This window comes from Homarus americanus, unplaced genomic scaffold, assembly GCF_018991925.1.
Source record: "Homarus americanus isolate GMGI-L3 unplaced genomic scaffold, GMGI_Hamer_2.0 scaffold17515, whole genome shotgun sequence".
NCBI lineage: Eukaryota > Metazoa > Arthropoda > Malacostraca > Decapoda > Nephropidae > Homarus > Homarus americanus.
In genome coordinates, this window is record NW_024733365.1 from 1006974 (window position 1) to 1023715 (window position 16742).

At 43.8% G+C, this 16742-nt stretch overlaps 1 protein-coding gene across 1 annotated transcript in view; it reads right to left on the bottom strand.

Moving 5' to 3' along the window:
- Nucleotides 1-9163, bottom strand: part of LOC121869784 (innexin inx2-like) — a 113379-nt gene extending 104216 nt beyond the window's left edge. The window contains exon 1 of the mRNA XM_042371351.1: nucleotides 8906-9163. The gene's annotated coding sequence lies outside the window, so the exon portion shown is untranslated. The remainder of the gene's footprint in view (nucleotides 1-8905) is intronic.
- Between the last annotated feature and the right edge of the window lie 7579 nt (nucleotides 9164-16742).

Consider the following 16742-nt stretch of genomic DNA (forward strand, 5'->3'; position numbering starts at 1 on the left):
ATAAATTGTACCCGAGGTGCCAACTTATACTGGTGGATAGTATATTTTCAAACCGTAGATGACTTTAACCTAACAGTTCCAGGGGGTTGTTATGGTGAAAAAATACAGTGTGTCTCAGCAAGATATACACCCATTTACCTAACAGAATTTCGTGGAGACAGCGTGAATGTTTGTCTTATAACAGCTACATTGTCAATTCTTATGGGACACCTCGCACATCAACAACTGAGGACAATATTGCTTTTGTAATACAACGTCCTCACTTGTTGATCCACGAGGTCACCCACAAGTGTTGACAATGTAGCTGTTGTAGTAATATAAACATTCACGTTATCTTCAACGAAAAAGAAAAATTAAGGCGGTGTACATATTTATTTTTCTGAGAGACCTTGTTCATATTGTCGTAGTTCAACAGGTAGATAATTAGATTAGGTAGCAGCGATTCAGTCTGTATTAGTCAACATCTTCCTATAAAATATTATATTCATCAGAGATCAATTACCCTCGACTTCAGCCAGTTAGTTACTTGAAGTTGTGAGGGTGACGGCGATACAGAGACGGGATACCGAACCTTCACAGAACACAATTATACTTGGCGATGGACTAGGGGAGTGTTGTCATAGAGTTAGATACAAGTTACACTGTTTTAGTTCACCCTGGAGTAATACTAGTCAAACCCAGGGTGTGTGGGTCTGACATCATATATCACACACTGGTCAGGTCAGGTCAGGTTAGGTTAGGTCAGGTCAGGTCAGGTTAGGTTAGGTTAGGTTAGGTGTATCTCCCGATGTGGTCCGGATATTTATGAACCAATTAGGTTTATACAACAAGCTGGTAGTTATGATTATAGTTATATTAATGGTACTGACTCACACATGGTTATACTACTGGTTCTGACTCACACATGGTTATACTAATGGTACTGACTCACACATGGTTATACTACTGGTACTGACTCACACATGGTTATACTACTGGTACTGACTCACACAACACGGTAAAACAGCCATCCTACCCTTGCACATCCTCGAGGAAGGGATGAGGTACTTAAACGTATTGCTATCTTCCTGTGAGTCAGTCAGATTATAAGTGAGTCAACAAAACGTTATTTAAAACATAGGGAAGAGGACCAGATAGTAATGATAAAGGCTGTGGTGCGTAGGATCAGATGGAGAGAGAGAGAGAGAGACCTGACTAGGTTTTAGCATATGGTGTCGTTGGTGGTGTACACTTGATCAAATCGGTTTCCTGTTTAACTATTTCTCATATACCTGCGCTCTCTTTATACGGTGTTTGTATACTGATCCTAAACTAGGGATCAACACTCGGTAACTCAGTCATAAACAAGGGATCAACACTCGGTAACTCAGTCATAAACAAGGGATCAACAACCGGTAACTCAGTCATAAACAAGGGATCAACAACCGGTAACTCAAGTCATAAACAAGGGATCAACAACCGGTAACTCAAGTCATAAACAAGGGATCAACAACCGGTAACTCAGTCATAAACAAGGGATCAACAACCGGTAACTCGGTAATAAACAAGGGATCAACAACCGGTAACTCAGTCATAAACAAGGGATCAACACCCGGTAACTCAGTCATAAACAAGGGATTAACACCCGGTAACTCAGTCATAAACAAGGGATCAACAACCGGTAACTCAGTCTTAAACTTGGGACCAACAACCGGTAACTCAGTCTTAAACAAGGGACCAACCACTCGGAAACCAGGCACTACCGGTACGGGACATGACACTATTGGTGACCTTTTTAGTGGTGACAGTATTTCCTGTGTATGAGTACCGCTACAGACGTGTGAGTGCCACTAAATTTATATGAGTGCCATTTAATTCATGTGTGCGAATATAATTATAATAAACACGCCACCATTATGTGACATTAGTACACGTAACTCCTCTCAAAGATAAAAGGAGAAACAAGAAGAACCACAGCAACCAATAGTAGTAACTCGTTTATACTTTATAGTCGTCTGTCTATAATGAAGTGATAAGCCATCCCAGTAGTATGCAGGTTTAACGGTATTTAAGGCCATATTCCTCACTGTTTACAAGAATCGTTCCAGATCAGAGTTCGGTGTTTAATATGGATCAAGATTTCTCTCTCCGGTCGAGGCGGTCAGCTGATCAGTGTAAACAAACATTGGGCTCACCTGCTTATTTTTTTCCTCGCTTTATCTATTCCCGTTCTACTTATTCTAAAAAATGTGTCTACTACAATTACATCTACTCCAATTATATCTACTACTACTGTAACTACTACCATTGTGTCTACTACTGTTGGGTAATCTAACGTAAAGTAACACAACCTAACCTAACCAATCGTAATTATATCTAACCTAACCTGACCTAACCTAACCTATCCTAACCTAATATATATTTATATATAGTATATCTCATAAGTTCTTTTGGTATCAGTATTTTACTTTTTTTCTGACAAATTTTAAGGTATTTCTTTTTCATCAAAACCAAAATTATTGAAAATTATTCTCATGTTTATTTTTCTGCAATGTAACACGGCCAGGAGGTGTATAATGACTGCACAGGTGTTTGTGATGGAGCTTTTAAAGGGAAGTTTGTACACGTAGAAGTACCAATGACCCTTAATTATGGTAATGTTGGGTGGTAGTCAGCTCGGCGCACCTGTGAACATGTTAATGCCGAGTATACATGAGTCAGTGTACTCATAACTACTTGGGGTGCAGTGACCGAGGGGCTACAGCTCTTGCCTCCTGTCTTAAGCATCGCTGGCTCGCACTCGGGGATCTTCCACTCCACCCAGCTGTAAATGGGTACGTGATTTTACGGTTGTGGAAGTGAAGGAAGTAGAGTGCATTGCTGGCCACGCTGTCTCCTGTACACCGACGACTTAGTGAACTGTTTACTGGATCCACAATAATGAAGAATTATCGTAAACATTCTTATTAGAAGTCCCCAGTACACCCTCACGTACACATACACACATACATCCTCACGTACACATACACACATACATCCTCACGTAAACATACACACATACATTTTCGCGTACGAACACAGACATGCACATGACTCACTCTACAGACACACACACACACACATACACACACACACACACACACAATAGTAATATCAGGGATGACAGACAAAGCCACACAGAGACCCACCTACAGGCAACTACATAAACCTTGAAAACCTTCCCAGATCTCGGGCGTGGCCAGAGGCGCTTCAGCTGTTCCCCCTGATGGCTGCTGGCCTCTGGGAACACTTTGCCGTATCACCTCAAGTTCAGCCCCCCCCCCCCCAGCCCTTCTCACCTAAAGATCAAACACCTTTATGTTACCGTTACCTTAGGGGGTTAGGTTAGGTTAGGCCTGGTCAAATTAGGTAAGATTACGTTAAGTTTGGTTTGAATTAGGTTAGGTTTGGTTTGCTAAAGTTAAGGGAAAGGGAGTGATAAGATCTAATATTGACGAAGGGAGCGACCACAGGAATTAGATTAGGTTAAGTTAGGTTAGGTTCCGTGTCTAGGTATAGGTTTGTCAAAATAAGTCAATCTTTACCTCCTCATCACAGGAATGAGGTTAGCAATTATCTCTCTCTCTCTGTAGTATGCCTCAAGTACCATCGTTCCTTTACGCTGGTTTCTCATCTACCAGGCCGTCCTCACCTCCACCACCCTCCTCCCACTTGGTGACAACACTCGCCCGGTACAACAACTCCCTCGCTACCTTATGGCTGATGAGTCCCTGTGGTGACTCAGGTAATGATCCTCGGGTCTTTAGGAAAAAAAATTCCCCAGGAGTACTCATTATAAGGCCACCCCGGTGTCTTGGTCGAGTAATTGACTGTGTGGGAGGTCGACAAGGCTCCCCATGTGTTCACACGACCCCCTATGGCTCCCTAAGTCTCTCTCTTAGGGCTCCCAAAGTCTCTTCAGGGCTCCTTAACTTTACTCATGGATCCCCTGGGGTCCCTTAGTTTCCACATGAATCCTTGGGACTCACTAAGTCTCACTACAGCTCCCTATGGCTCCTTAAGTCTCTTCATGGATCCTCAGGGCCTCTTGTCTCCCTACGGCTCCCTACAGCTCCTCACGGCTCCCTACAGCTCCTCACGGCTCCCATGGTTCTCTGAGTATCCCAACGGCTCCCTATTTCTCCCCGTGGGTCCACGCGGCTCCCTTTATCTTCCTACCGCTCCCAACGTAAATTTATATAATTTCCCCTAAGTTCGGCCTGTAGACTGCATACCTGTACCTGTAGTAACGAGCGAATCACAGGAGTAAGATTCACTGAGAAATGGGCCAATGACTACGTTTAGCCTCACTTGAAATACATAAGATCCTCAAACACTTACTTCATCCAGCAGTTAGGTCATTGAGAGGTGGCCATAATCACTTGGCTCACTAAACAACACAAGTAGCCGCATGTCCCACCCACCCCGGAAGTGCACTATGTGACCTGCGTTTATTATATATACTGCATATATATTGATTATACCTGCATCTCTACACACACACACACACACACACACACACACACACACACACATACACATACACACACACACATATTCAACTCCTTTTCGACTTTTTAACTCAATGTTCTATAATACAATATTAAGCTTATCCCCGAACGGTATGTACTGGACGTACGCTTAAGAGGTCATTTTAGCTGTTCAAAAGCTTGCAAGACAGATTTTGGTGTGTGTGTGTGTGTGTGTGCGTGTGTGTACAATAGATGATAACAGTGTGTTTATGGGGATGTAATTAATTTACCTGCGTTGTCCTACCTGTGAGCTTTTAAGATGAGCCGTAACACCGTACAAATAACCAATGGAAGCTCAGGTAACATCGTGTTAACTTACCAACCCTTGGAAAAAAAAAAAACAGGTCCTCAGACGTTGGGGAGACCTTAAGAGAGCCTGAATGAACCTGATATCGTGAGAAACTGGACATTTAACTCTAGTTCTCCTGGTAAAAAAAAGAAGATGGAAATAAAACAAAATATCTACATTGAAACTTGATAATTTAACGTGATACCGCAGTGAGTAGTTCATCCTGGGTTTAGTTATTGTGTTTAATGGTAATTATTAGGTGTGTGTGTGTGTGTGTGTGTGAAGAGAAGACATTTATAATGTGTTTATAATGGTTTATGAACGTCTTTTTCACACACACACACACACACACACACACACACACCTGTTTCATGTATATATAGCAATTCCTGTAGGTCGGCTATTGAGAGCAACAAACGTCTAGCAGAGTAAAACTAATCCCAATAGTGGACCTCCAATCCCTAATCCCTAGACATGGACCTGTAGTCGTAATCCCAGGAAGCGAACCTGTATCCCTAATCCTTACACACAAACATGCAAGAAAACTGACCCATATCTTCATCAAATACCCCGGGTTTATTTATATGTATGAGGTTGATTAGGTTAGGTTAGGTTAGGTTAGGTTAGGTTAGGTTACTTTGGTTGGAGGTTAAGGAGGTTAGGTTAGGTTAGGTTACTTTGGTTGGAGGTTAAGGAGGTTAGGTTAGGTTAGGTTACTTTGGTTGGAGGTTAAGGAGGTTAGGTTAGGTTACTTTGGTTGGAGGTTAGGAGGTTAGGTTAGGTTAGGTTACTTTGGTTGGAGGTTAAGGAGGTTAGGTTAGGTTAGGTTACTTTGGTTGGAGGTTAAGGAGGTTAGGTTAGGTTAGGTTACTTTGGTTGGAGGTTAAGGAGGTTATGTTAGGTTAGGTTTAGGTTAGATTAATGATTATTTACTTTAGGTTAAGGTTAAATTGACTAGGTTTCTGGCTATCAATAAGGACATATCCCATGATACATTACAGATTATCAATAAGGACATATCCCATGATACATTACAGATTAGAGAGAGAGAGAGAGAGAGAGAGAGAGAGAGAGAGAGAGAGAGAGAGAGAGAGAGAGAGAGAGAGAGAGAGAGAGAGAGAGAGAGAGAGAGAGAGAGAGAGAGAGAGAGAGAGAGAGATTAACTGATTAATACTCCTACAAACATATAATTAATTTACCTATCACATTATGAACTTCTGAAGGAACGACTTAGGCACAGCAAACACACGTACACAGTATTATTATGAAAGGGGCATTGGGCATCCTAGGCTTACAGCGTAGGGGGCCACAGCATCCTAGGTTTGCAGCATAGGGGCTGCCAAAGAACCTAGGGGTTTGCAGCATAGGGGCCACAGCATCCTAGGGCTATAGCATAAAATGGCATCCTAGGTTTGCAGCATAGGGGCCACAGCACTTGTGGTTTACAGCATAGGGGCCACAGCATCCTAGGGTTTACAGCGGGGGGCCACAGCATCCCAGGGTTTACAGCATAGGGGCCACAGCATCCTAGGTTTACAAGAAGCGTAGGGGGGCCACAGCATCTTGTAGGGTTGATGTTATTAGGGGCCACAGCATCCTAGGTTTGCAGCATAGGGGCCACAGCACACCTAGGTTTACAGCTATGAAATACAGCATCCAGGTTTACACATAGCCACAGCATCCTAGGCTTCAGCATAGGGGCCACAGCATCCTAGGTTTACATGTAAAATACAGCATCCTAGGTTTACAAGCATGTGCCACAGCATCCTAGGTTGCCAGCATAGGGGGGCCACAGCATCCTAGGCTTACAGCGTAGGGACCACAGCATCCTAGGCTTATGCATAGCCACAGCATCCCAGGGTTTACAGCGTAGGGGCTACAGCATCCTAGGTTTACAGCATAGGGGGCCACAGCATCCTAGGTTTACAGCATAGGGGGCCACAGCATCCTAGGTTTACAGCATAGGGGGCTACAGCATCCTAGGTTTGTAGTAACTGAGATTTATAGCAACAGAATCTCGTATCACACAACAACACAGCATTACAGCAACACAGCATTACAACATCACAGCACCACAACAACCCAGCATTACAGCAACACAGCACCACAACATCACAGCACCACAGCACCACAGCAACACAGCACCACAGCACCACAACATCACAGCACCACAACATCACAGCACCACAACATCACAGCACCACAACATCACAGCACCACAACATCACAGCACCACAACATCACAGCACCACAACATCACAGCACCACAACATCACAGCACCACAACATCACAGTCTCTCTAGGAGTTCACAGTTGAGTCATCACAAGAGACAAGGGTGGCGGGGATAATTCACCGGATATCTGAGAAGAATGTACCCACGGTTCGCCGCGTATATCTTGTGCCTGGAGGATGACGTGGGTGTAGGATGACGTGGGTGGAGGATGACGTGGATGGAGGATGACGTGGGTGTAGGAGGACGTGGGTGTAGGATGACGTGGGTGTAGGATGACGTGTAGGAGGACGTGGGTGGAGGAGGTGAATGAGGAGGACGTGGGTGGAGATGACGTGGGTGTAGGAGGACGTGGGGGAGGAGGACGTGGGTGTAGGAGGACGATGGAGGAAGAGAGGAGGACGTGAAAGATCAGAGTATGACAACATCCCAGCACTTCCCAGGCATCCCAGAGCACCACACCATCCCAGCATCACACCACCAAGCATCACACCACCATCCCAGCACCACACCATCCCAACATCACACCAACATCCCAGCATCACACCACCATCCCAGCACCACACCATCCCAGCATCACACCACCATCCCAGCATCACACCACCATCCCAGCACCACACCATCCCAACATCACACCAACATCCCAGCATCGCACCAACATCCCAGCACCACACCATCCCAGCATCACACCACCATCCCAGCATCACACCACCATCCCAGCACCACACCATCCCAGCATCACAACATCCCAGCACTACACCACCATCCCAGCACTACACCACCATCCCAGCACCACACCATCCCAGCATCACACCATCCCAGCATCACAACATCCCAGCACCACACCTTCCCAGCATCACAACATCCCAGCATCACATCATCCCAGCACCATACCATCCCAGCATCATAATATCGAATATTTTGAAGTATTTGAAGTAAAATTGCTATATCTGATTTTTTGGTTGACATCCATCCCTCGATCTCACTCTCGGGTCACATTAGGGTCACAATAGAACACATTAGGTCACACTTTACACTGATAACTCCCTGTTGTTGTCTTCACGGAGGCTAAAAGATGATTTTTGCGTATATTTGGTGGAGGTTTGGTGGTGTGGTAATGGGGTTAGAATCTTCCTACATTGAATGTGTGTTTGAGATGGTGACTACACTGCCTTGATACACACACACACACGCACACACACGCACACACTTACACACGCACACACTTACACACGCACACACTTACACACACACACATACACGGAAGACCTTCGCTACGGTTAGCTTACGCACACATCCGTCCTACGTCGAGCTCAACCACCCGACGCGCACGCACACACACACCCATACACACTCACACTCACACACACACACACACCAACCCACACACACGACAAATGCTGAGAGAGATTCGTGTTTGTTTTAGAGCCGCACAGATGTTTGCAATTAGTGTCCACTGACAACAGACACAGAGTGGTAAAAACTGGTAAGGATTCATAACAAAGTTTGTAGTACTCTTAGCTGTGTATTTCGCCTCGCTAACACTTCCCCTTACCGTTTCATTTTGGACGCAGCAGACAAAAACAAGACCTGTATTGCTTCAAGGTCTTCAAGAGGTCCTCGACGACTACGGCAACAGAAGGTTGGAGGGGAAAAAATTCACTATTGATAATTTTACGACAGATGGACAACGAACGACGAGCGACACCTGGGAATAATAATTTTTTTTATGTAACATTGTCCAAACTACACATAGTTAGTGACGTTAAGCAAGATACAGAGCAAAATAAAGTCCAGGTGACCTCAACTATGACCCTTAAAACATCATGACCTACCTCCTCTACTCATGGCACCGTCACAATCCTAGTTAGGGAGGCGGTGAAGGTGGTGGCACTCCGTCGAGAATCCAGTAGTGTAGTTGTGTTCTGGCACTGGCGCTCAAAACAATGCACTCGTAAAATCACCGAAATAATATAAGAAAAACAAAGTTGGATTTGGCACTGTGTGAAAAAGAGACTAGCAACACGTGGCAGTGAACGCGGGCGGTGTGGGCGCGGGTGAATGTGTGTTGAGTCGCTGGGTGTGGAGGGTTGTGGCGATAGACACTACTCCCTCCCTCCCTCTCTCCCCTGGTCCTGCTGCTCCTGCCTGAGGTACGACGAGCCACAGCACCTTCTCTGTACCGTGTGTGTGTGTGTGTACAAACCCTGTAGCACTCCTGAACCAACTATGTACTGTACGTGTAACACCCCTGTACCACTCCTGCAAAATGCGTGTACCGCCCCTGTAGCATCTTTGCAACATGGTGGAACACCACCCATGATATGATAGAGCAACGCCTCCATGACATTACATGGTGGAACACCACCCATGACATGACGGAGCACCACAACCATGACATGACATGATGGAGTACCACCACCATGGCATGACATGATGGAGTACCACCCATGATATGACGGAGCACCACCACCATGACATGACATGTACGTGACATGACAAGAGTCGACACTCACGCTCTGTACATTCATTAAACATTTAGTCCATCATGACCAAAGACAGAACAAAAGACCTTTTATACGCTGTAAATCTCAGTAGGTGGGCGGCAGGGCACAAACTGGGTGGCCCGGAGAGGGTGGCAAGGGGATAGCTGTCGAGGGTGGTAAGAGAGCGCGTGGGTGGTGAGTGAGGTCGTGGGTGGTGAGGGAGGTTTTGGGTGGTGAGGAGCCTGCAGGGCGATGGGTGGGGAGTGAGGTCGCGAGGGTGAGGGCGGTCGGGGGTGGAGTAAGCAGTGGGTGGTGATTTTTTTTGTTACCTTTGCCGCTGACAACAGCTAGTTTATTGTGCACCCCATGCCACAAAGGGTGTTTATCGAAACCTGGTGATTTTGATATTATGGTAATGAATGTTACACAATGTTTCCAGAACATTGTTTGTTTAAGTCGGTACACAGAGTTTTGATTAGGTACTAGATGCGAAGTGTGGATACAGCCTTGGATACCAGCTATCTTGTCATCAGAGATAAAGTGCTGCGCTATTGCATAGACGGTTTGCTTGGATCTATCCCAATAAGGTTCTATTTTTTCACAGTCTAAGACGTAGTTTTGGAGTGTGTGGCCATGTGTCTGGCCACACACTTTACATTGAGGGACATATGCCAGAGGTACTTATATCCTCACATTAGTCTGGCGGTTACAACATCTTGTAATCTAGTGATCTTATTACTTGCTTCATATAAATGTTTTACTTGATGCATCTCATCCTGGTAAACAATGGGTTTGCACTTGTCTACTGGCTTCAAATTCATCAACATGTTCTTTTCTGATTACAATTTTTAACATTTTCTTTGGCAGTCCTCGGTTGTATTCAACATTGTTATTGTTGGACGCGAGTTTACCTTAGGCATCAACTCTCTAGGTGAGAGAGGATCCACAGCAACTTCATCCTGATATCCCGTCAACAAGACACATATGCTTGTGTTTGACTTCAGAGGCAAGTGGGTGCCAATTTGAGTTTAGCTGAGAGTATCAAGACTCAAGCGCAAGTAATGAGGACAGGGAGTCAGTGATAATGAGACTGTCAGTGGCAGTGTCTTCAACAAGTTTCAGGGCTGTGAGTATGGCAAATAGTTCAGCTTGTAGAGTGGATGCCCAGTTACTTATTCTAGCTCCTTTCTCTATTACATTACCGTTAGACTAACTCGCAATGGCAGCACTTCCAGTCCTTAAGAGAGCCGTCAGTGTATAGGTAGATGGTCTGTGTGATGTTATTTTGTCTGTAGGTTAAGTGTGTGCGTTCAAGAGCTCTCACTTTAGCAGTGAGTTGGAGATAAGGATTATGTGTGGTCAGTCGTTTAGGCGGGTACGTGGGTGTTGTGATGTCGAAGGGAATTGTCCGCCATAATTAAATTACAATAGTTAAGAATATAATGGCAACATGATCATGAAGTCTAAGGTGTAGACAAAATAAATTGTTGATCATCCTCAAAGGTATCACATTAAAAGTGATCAAGAGGTAGTATGACGTCAGCCAACACTCGCCTGGCTCTTTTCCCTCAGGTAAGGCAAGTGAAGGTAATTCAGTTTACTTACTGTGAGTTCTATAGACAGAGATATTATAGTAACTTTTCTTCAAATATTTTGGAAGTCGTTACAGATTTTATTAAAGGGTACAGTTAATTTCATAGTCAAACTTTGATCATTTTCTTGGGTGGAATATTTTGTCAACGAAGCCTGTAATATGTCAATCTACATGCACAGTACTCATGAAACTGAATTTTACGGCCTTACTTACAATTATTTCCATAGGCTAGGAATAACACTCCCCAGGATCAAATATCAGATTGTTTTATCAGACTGGGTCAACAGACTGGGACCGGGCTGGCTATGGTCAGCGGGTTTTCCAAAGAAGCGGCAAATTCCACCTGTAGCGTAACCAGTTCTTGTCAAGCTAGGAAAGACATGTCAGTGAACACGAACCAAATTTCTCATAAATGTGAAGTTTTGTTCCTTTGTCTATTGAAAATACAAACCAACTCACACATGTAAATCTATATATAACACCCCACTGCCCATTGTTTATGAAGTGGATCAAGTTACACACAACCAGTAAGGCAGCCATAACAATGTTCATCATGTACAGTTCCCTTAAATATGTGTTTACAGGGGCTCGTCATATAAACATTCCACCAATCATTACATTGAGCTATTAGTTGTAATATTGCTTTACTCTGATTCCATAGTATGTTTACAAATGCGAGTTTCCTTCTGTCAAATGTAAACAAACACAGGGATGCCATACTGCACAAAACCGGATGAGCTCCTGTAAACGCACAAGTGAAGGGGACTGTACTGTACCTTGGTAAACATTTCGGGTGTTCAAGTGTTACATTATAATTATATGAGGTAAATGAGGTCACGATAAGAGTACTTAGCTCCAGCGTGGCGCCCGAGGCTCACGCAGGAGAAAGTGTAGATGTACCATAATGAATATTGAACTTTAGTTACTAAACGAGGCACTCGGTCGCCTTCGCTTCCCCTCTTGTAAAATCCACATCATGACTGAATGGACTGGGTGTATCCGGTGCGCTAACTAGAAACCTTGAGGATTTGAAGCGAGTGTTATATCGACTAGGCTACAGCACAAAGAAAAGTCAAATAACAGAAAAAAATCCAAAAACATTCTAAAAAAGAATTATTCTCAGGGTGTTACTATATAACTTATCTGCCTCCCAAGCTCTTATAATTGCAAATATTGAAACAAACACGAGGAAAACTATGTCTTGGGTGTGTTTGAACAATGCCAACCAACACCCCCATATCACTCACACACACACGACTGTCGGATAACACTCACATTACTTCAACACTCATTAATAAACTTCTGTAAAGACCAATCCTTGTATAACTGTTCTCTTAAGCAATATATTGACGTAACTGGGAACATTCGGTCTCTTAGCAACATATATAATGATATTTTTCATGTCAACGTCGGCAACTTTGAGTCATCCTGTGTTTTGTAATCTGTGTACCCCAAATTGCGGCTGTAAACCTTGCTTCTTGTTCTTGGTGGTGTAGTTATTATTATTATTATTATTATTATTATTATTATTATTATTATTATTATTATTATTATATACACACTGGATGGCATGGAAAGGTCATCCAATCACACACACACACATACACATGTTGTAAGGTGTATTGCTAAGAGTCGGGTAACAGTAGGGGGGGAGGGGGGTGTTTATGTGTGGCTGAGCGATTATTTACCCTCTACCACCACCTCACAGCTCTTACCACGTCTCCCCCTACACTTCTATCCCAACCCACGTTCCCTAACCATTCCTCCCCTACTCCATATCCCCCCTTCCCAATACTCACCTCCCTCCACCACTCTCTTCACCTCCCTCTTCTCCATCAATTCCCCCTCCCCAACATGCTTCCTCCCTCCTTCTTCTACTCCCTTCCTCACATCTCTCCCCCCTCCTCACATCTCCTCCCCCACCTCCCTCACCCCCCCCACCTCCCTCACCCCCACCTCCCCACCAGTTTTTAGACAAATGTCACTGAGCTACCGAGATAAACACCTGCCCAGCGCCTGCCTCTACGCCTTTGTTTCTATCTGGGGAGGGAGGGGGGAAGGAGGGAGGGGGGGTGGGAGGGGTACTGGGTGAGAGGGAAGGGGAGAGGTGTAGGTATAGATGGAGGGAGGGAGGAGTGTGGTACTGGTGGGAGTAGTAGTAGTAGTAGTGGTGGTGATGGTGGTAAGAGAAGAATGCATTGGTAGGGAAAGACTGGTGGTAGTGGTAGTGGTGGCGGTGGTGGTGAGAGGTGGTAGTGGTGGTGGTGGGGGGTGGTAGTAGTGGTGGTGGTGAGAGGTGGTAGTGGTGGTGGTGAGAGGTGGTAATAGTGGTGGTGGTGAGGGGTGATAGTGGTAGTAGTGCAATACGTGTACAGTGAACCCTCCGTGTTGTTGTCTAGTATATGATTTATTTGTCTGGCAGGTGTGTGTGTGTGTACGTCTGGCAGGTGTGTGTGTGTGTGTACGTCTGGCAGGTGTGTGTGTACGTCTGGCAGGTGTGTGCATGCATATATATTTCCAGTTGTCTGTATGGATAATATTGGTTTTGCATAATACACACATACACTTTTGGACCTCTTTGATTTAGCGTAGTTAATCCGTGAATGGTAGCGCACGATTCCTGTAAAGATTAACACATTATAAACGAGTTAAAGAGAAATACGTTCACTAGTTTTAAAGTCTCAGGTTACTTGTTGACGGTCGAGGTGGATCTGGAACAGGCCTATTGCTTAGGTATTTGTGTATCAAACGTCAAAAGTGTAAAACCTTTGTTCAGTAGAGTATAGCATATATCTGCTTGTGTCTATCGTCTACTGCATCTATTTGTGTCTGGAGAGGCCAAGGGGGTGTTTGACTTTACTAATATCCTGAGATACTAGTTACTTATTGTATTATATATATTAAATACAAATAATGGGGATATATTCTAATGTATAAACCTTTTAAATATATTATAGTATAATCATCATCACTCGTTCATTATTCCTTACAGCAGGAAAGACATAAGCAATGACCTTAGTTTGGGTTGGTGTTGAAGCGATCTGGTTGAGCCCAGATTCTTCCTACTCCTACTGTATTTCAGTTCACCACTTTTCCTTCAACCCCTAATAATCTTCTTTCACCTCTTAACTAAAGACTTCGTATCGTATCGGGTTGGTGTCATCCATGCAACTCACAATAGGCCATGGCCGATACTACCCCAACAGCCACCCACAATAGCCTGAATAGATTAGAAACATATATATATATATATATATATATATATATATATATATATATATATATATATATATATATATATATATATATATATATATCTTTCTTTCTCTACATACTGTGTATTATTGTAGTCTACGTATTATCGGTCACCAATGTCTATTTAACAACAATAAAACAATTACAACTTAGAAGGACAGATGAATTCCAGTTCCAGATGATCATTAAATACCTCGTCCAGGCTCCACCGTCTGCTGGTTCCCAGGTGTAGTGATCTGCCGTCCAGGAAGGGTGCAACAGGCTATGATGAACCCTCCAACGCCAGTGTACATAAACAGTACATAAACAGTACACACATGCAAACTACGGTAAACAATAAGTCGATATGATAAAGAACAACTTGAGAGGACTATCTTACATTTATCTAATATGGTTACGAATACATTACATTACCTTGTATATGCTGATAACCACAGCATATACAGGGATCATGCGCACCTACAGGGATTTATTTGCATACATTACTTTATTTACCTAACCAATATAGCTGGAGGTTATTTAATAAATAATCCATCCACCAACACAAACATTAACCACGCTAGTGCATCCACCCAGCAGTACGATAGCTGCAAGTATGATTATGAAACAGTTGACTGGTGTTATCGTGTTGGTAAGGCCGTTAGTACCCGAATATGTCAGTCCTAACGCCCGTCAAAGCTATCTCAAGGTCAATCTTACTGTATTGATTTTTAATGATTTAAGGTTAACTTTGATGTTGTTGAATAGTAATTACATAGGTCACCTGAGGATTAGCCCCCGACCTCAAGCTTATCCCACCAAAGATTAAAGCATCCTGACGCTAACTTACCTAATCTAACCAAACCTAACCTAACATAAGCTTGCTTAAGCTAAATTAATTACCCTAAATTTAAACTATTTTAACCTAACCTAACTTAACCTACCTGTAACTTAATAAACCTTAACCTAACCTAACCAAACTGCTTATTTACTCGAAACAGGGCTAACAAAGTACTTGGGTTCATACAAAGGAGTGTTAGTTACAAGACTAGCGAGGTTATCCTAAAACTATATCTTGCTCTTGTGAGACCTCACTTAGATTATGCCGTTCAGTTCTGGTCACCGTACTACAGAATGGATATAGAATCCCTAGAAAGAATTCAGAGGAGGATGACAAGACTAACCCCGGGCATTAGAAACCTTGAGTACAGAGACAGGTTAAAGCATCTTAATTTGCACTCCCTCGAGAGACGAAGAGTGAGGGGCGATATGATCGAGGTGTATAAATGGAAGTCAGGGCTAAGCAAAGGTGATATAACAAAGGTACTTAAATTATCCAACCAGGAGCGAACTCGTAGTAATGGTTTTAAATTAGACAAATTTAAATTTAAGCGCGACATCACATCACATCATATAACATCAACAATAGACATATTCATTATACTCCTCTTACAGCATACCTTGACGTGCACACACAGGATATGATTGCCTGAAAATTAAATCACCACAGGTAATTTCAACTTCTGATTAACTACTTGAAACCTAACCTAACCTAACATAATTGAAGCTAACCTTACCTGGCTTTACCTAACCTAACTCCCCACAGATATTGTTAAGGTGTTCAATCATCAGGTGAAATAAGCTGAGGGGAGGTAATCTTCAGGTGATGCCACTGTATACGTTGAATTGGTTATTTGGTGGTGGTACACCTGCGAGTGACGCGGGTGTTGTTGGCGGGCGCTACCTATACTACTGCCTCGAAAGGTCAACCGTAACCTCGAGTATCACCCGAGGCAGTGGTCCAGTAACATGACCTCGTGATCTGGTTAGTAGCTCAGGTCCATGTGTTATGACCCCCGTGACCGGGGGTAATGGTTTCAATACCCCGATTATGACCCCGTGACCTAAGTTATGATTTCACAACCTTGCTTCTGACACCGTGGGCTGATATATGATCCCATGGCCTGAGACATGACCCCATGACTCAAGGTGGCTTCATAACCTAGAATATGCCCTGTTTGTCTTAATGAATAATGTACACGCTCATGTGACCCGGTGAGCGATTTATACAACAGAGACTTGGAGTTTTACTTTCTCCGTCCCCCCAACCTGTGCGGAGAAATGCCATTTAAGTATGATAGAGTCTACTTGTAATTTCAACGATATCTTCTTCCTGTCGTACCTGAAGTGATCCAGTTAGTTAGGTCCACACTCCAACAGCTAGCTAGGAGGATCATTTCTACGTAGGTATCTGCTGAAGGAGTGTGTGTGGCAGAACGTGACCCGCCACCACCTGCAACACCCACAGTTGTACAGGAGGTTGTGTGTGCCTTGGGGTACCTCCTTCAGGCTCCTCTT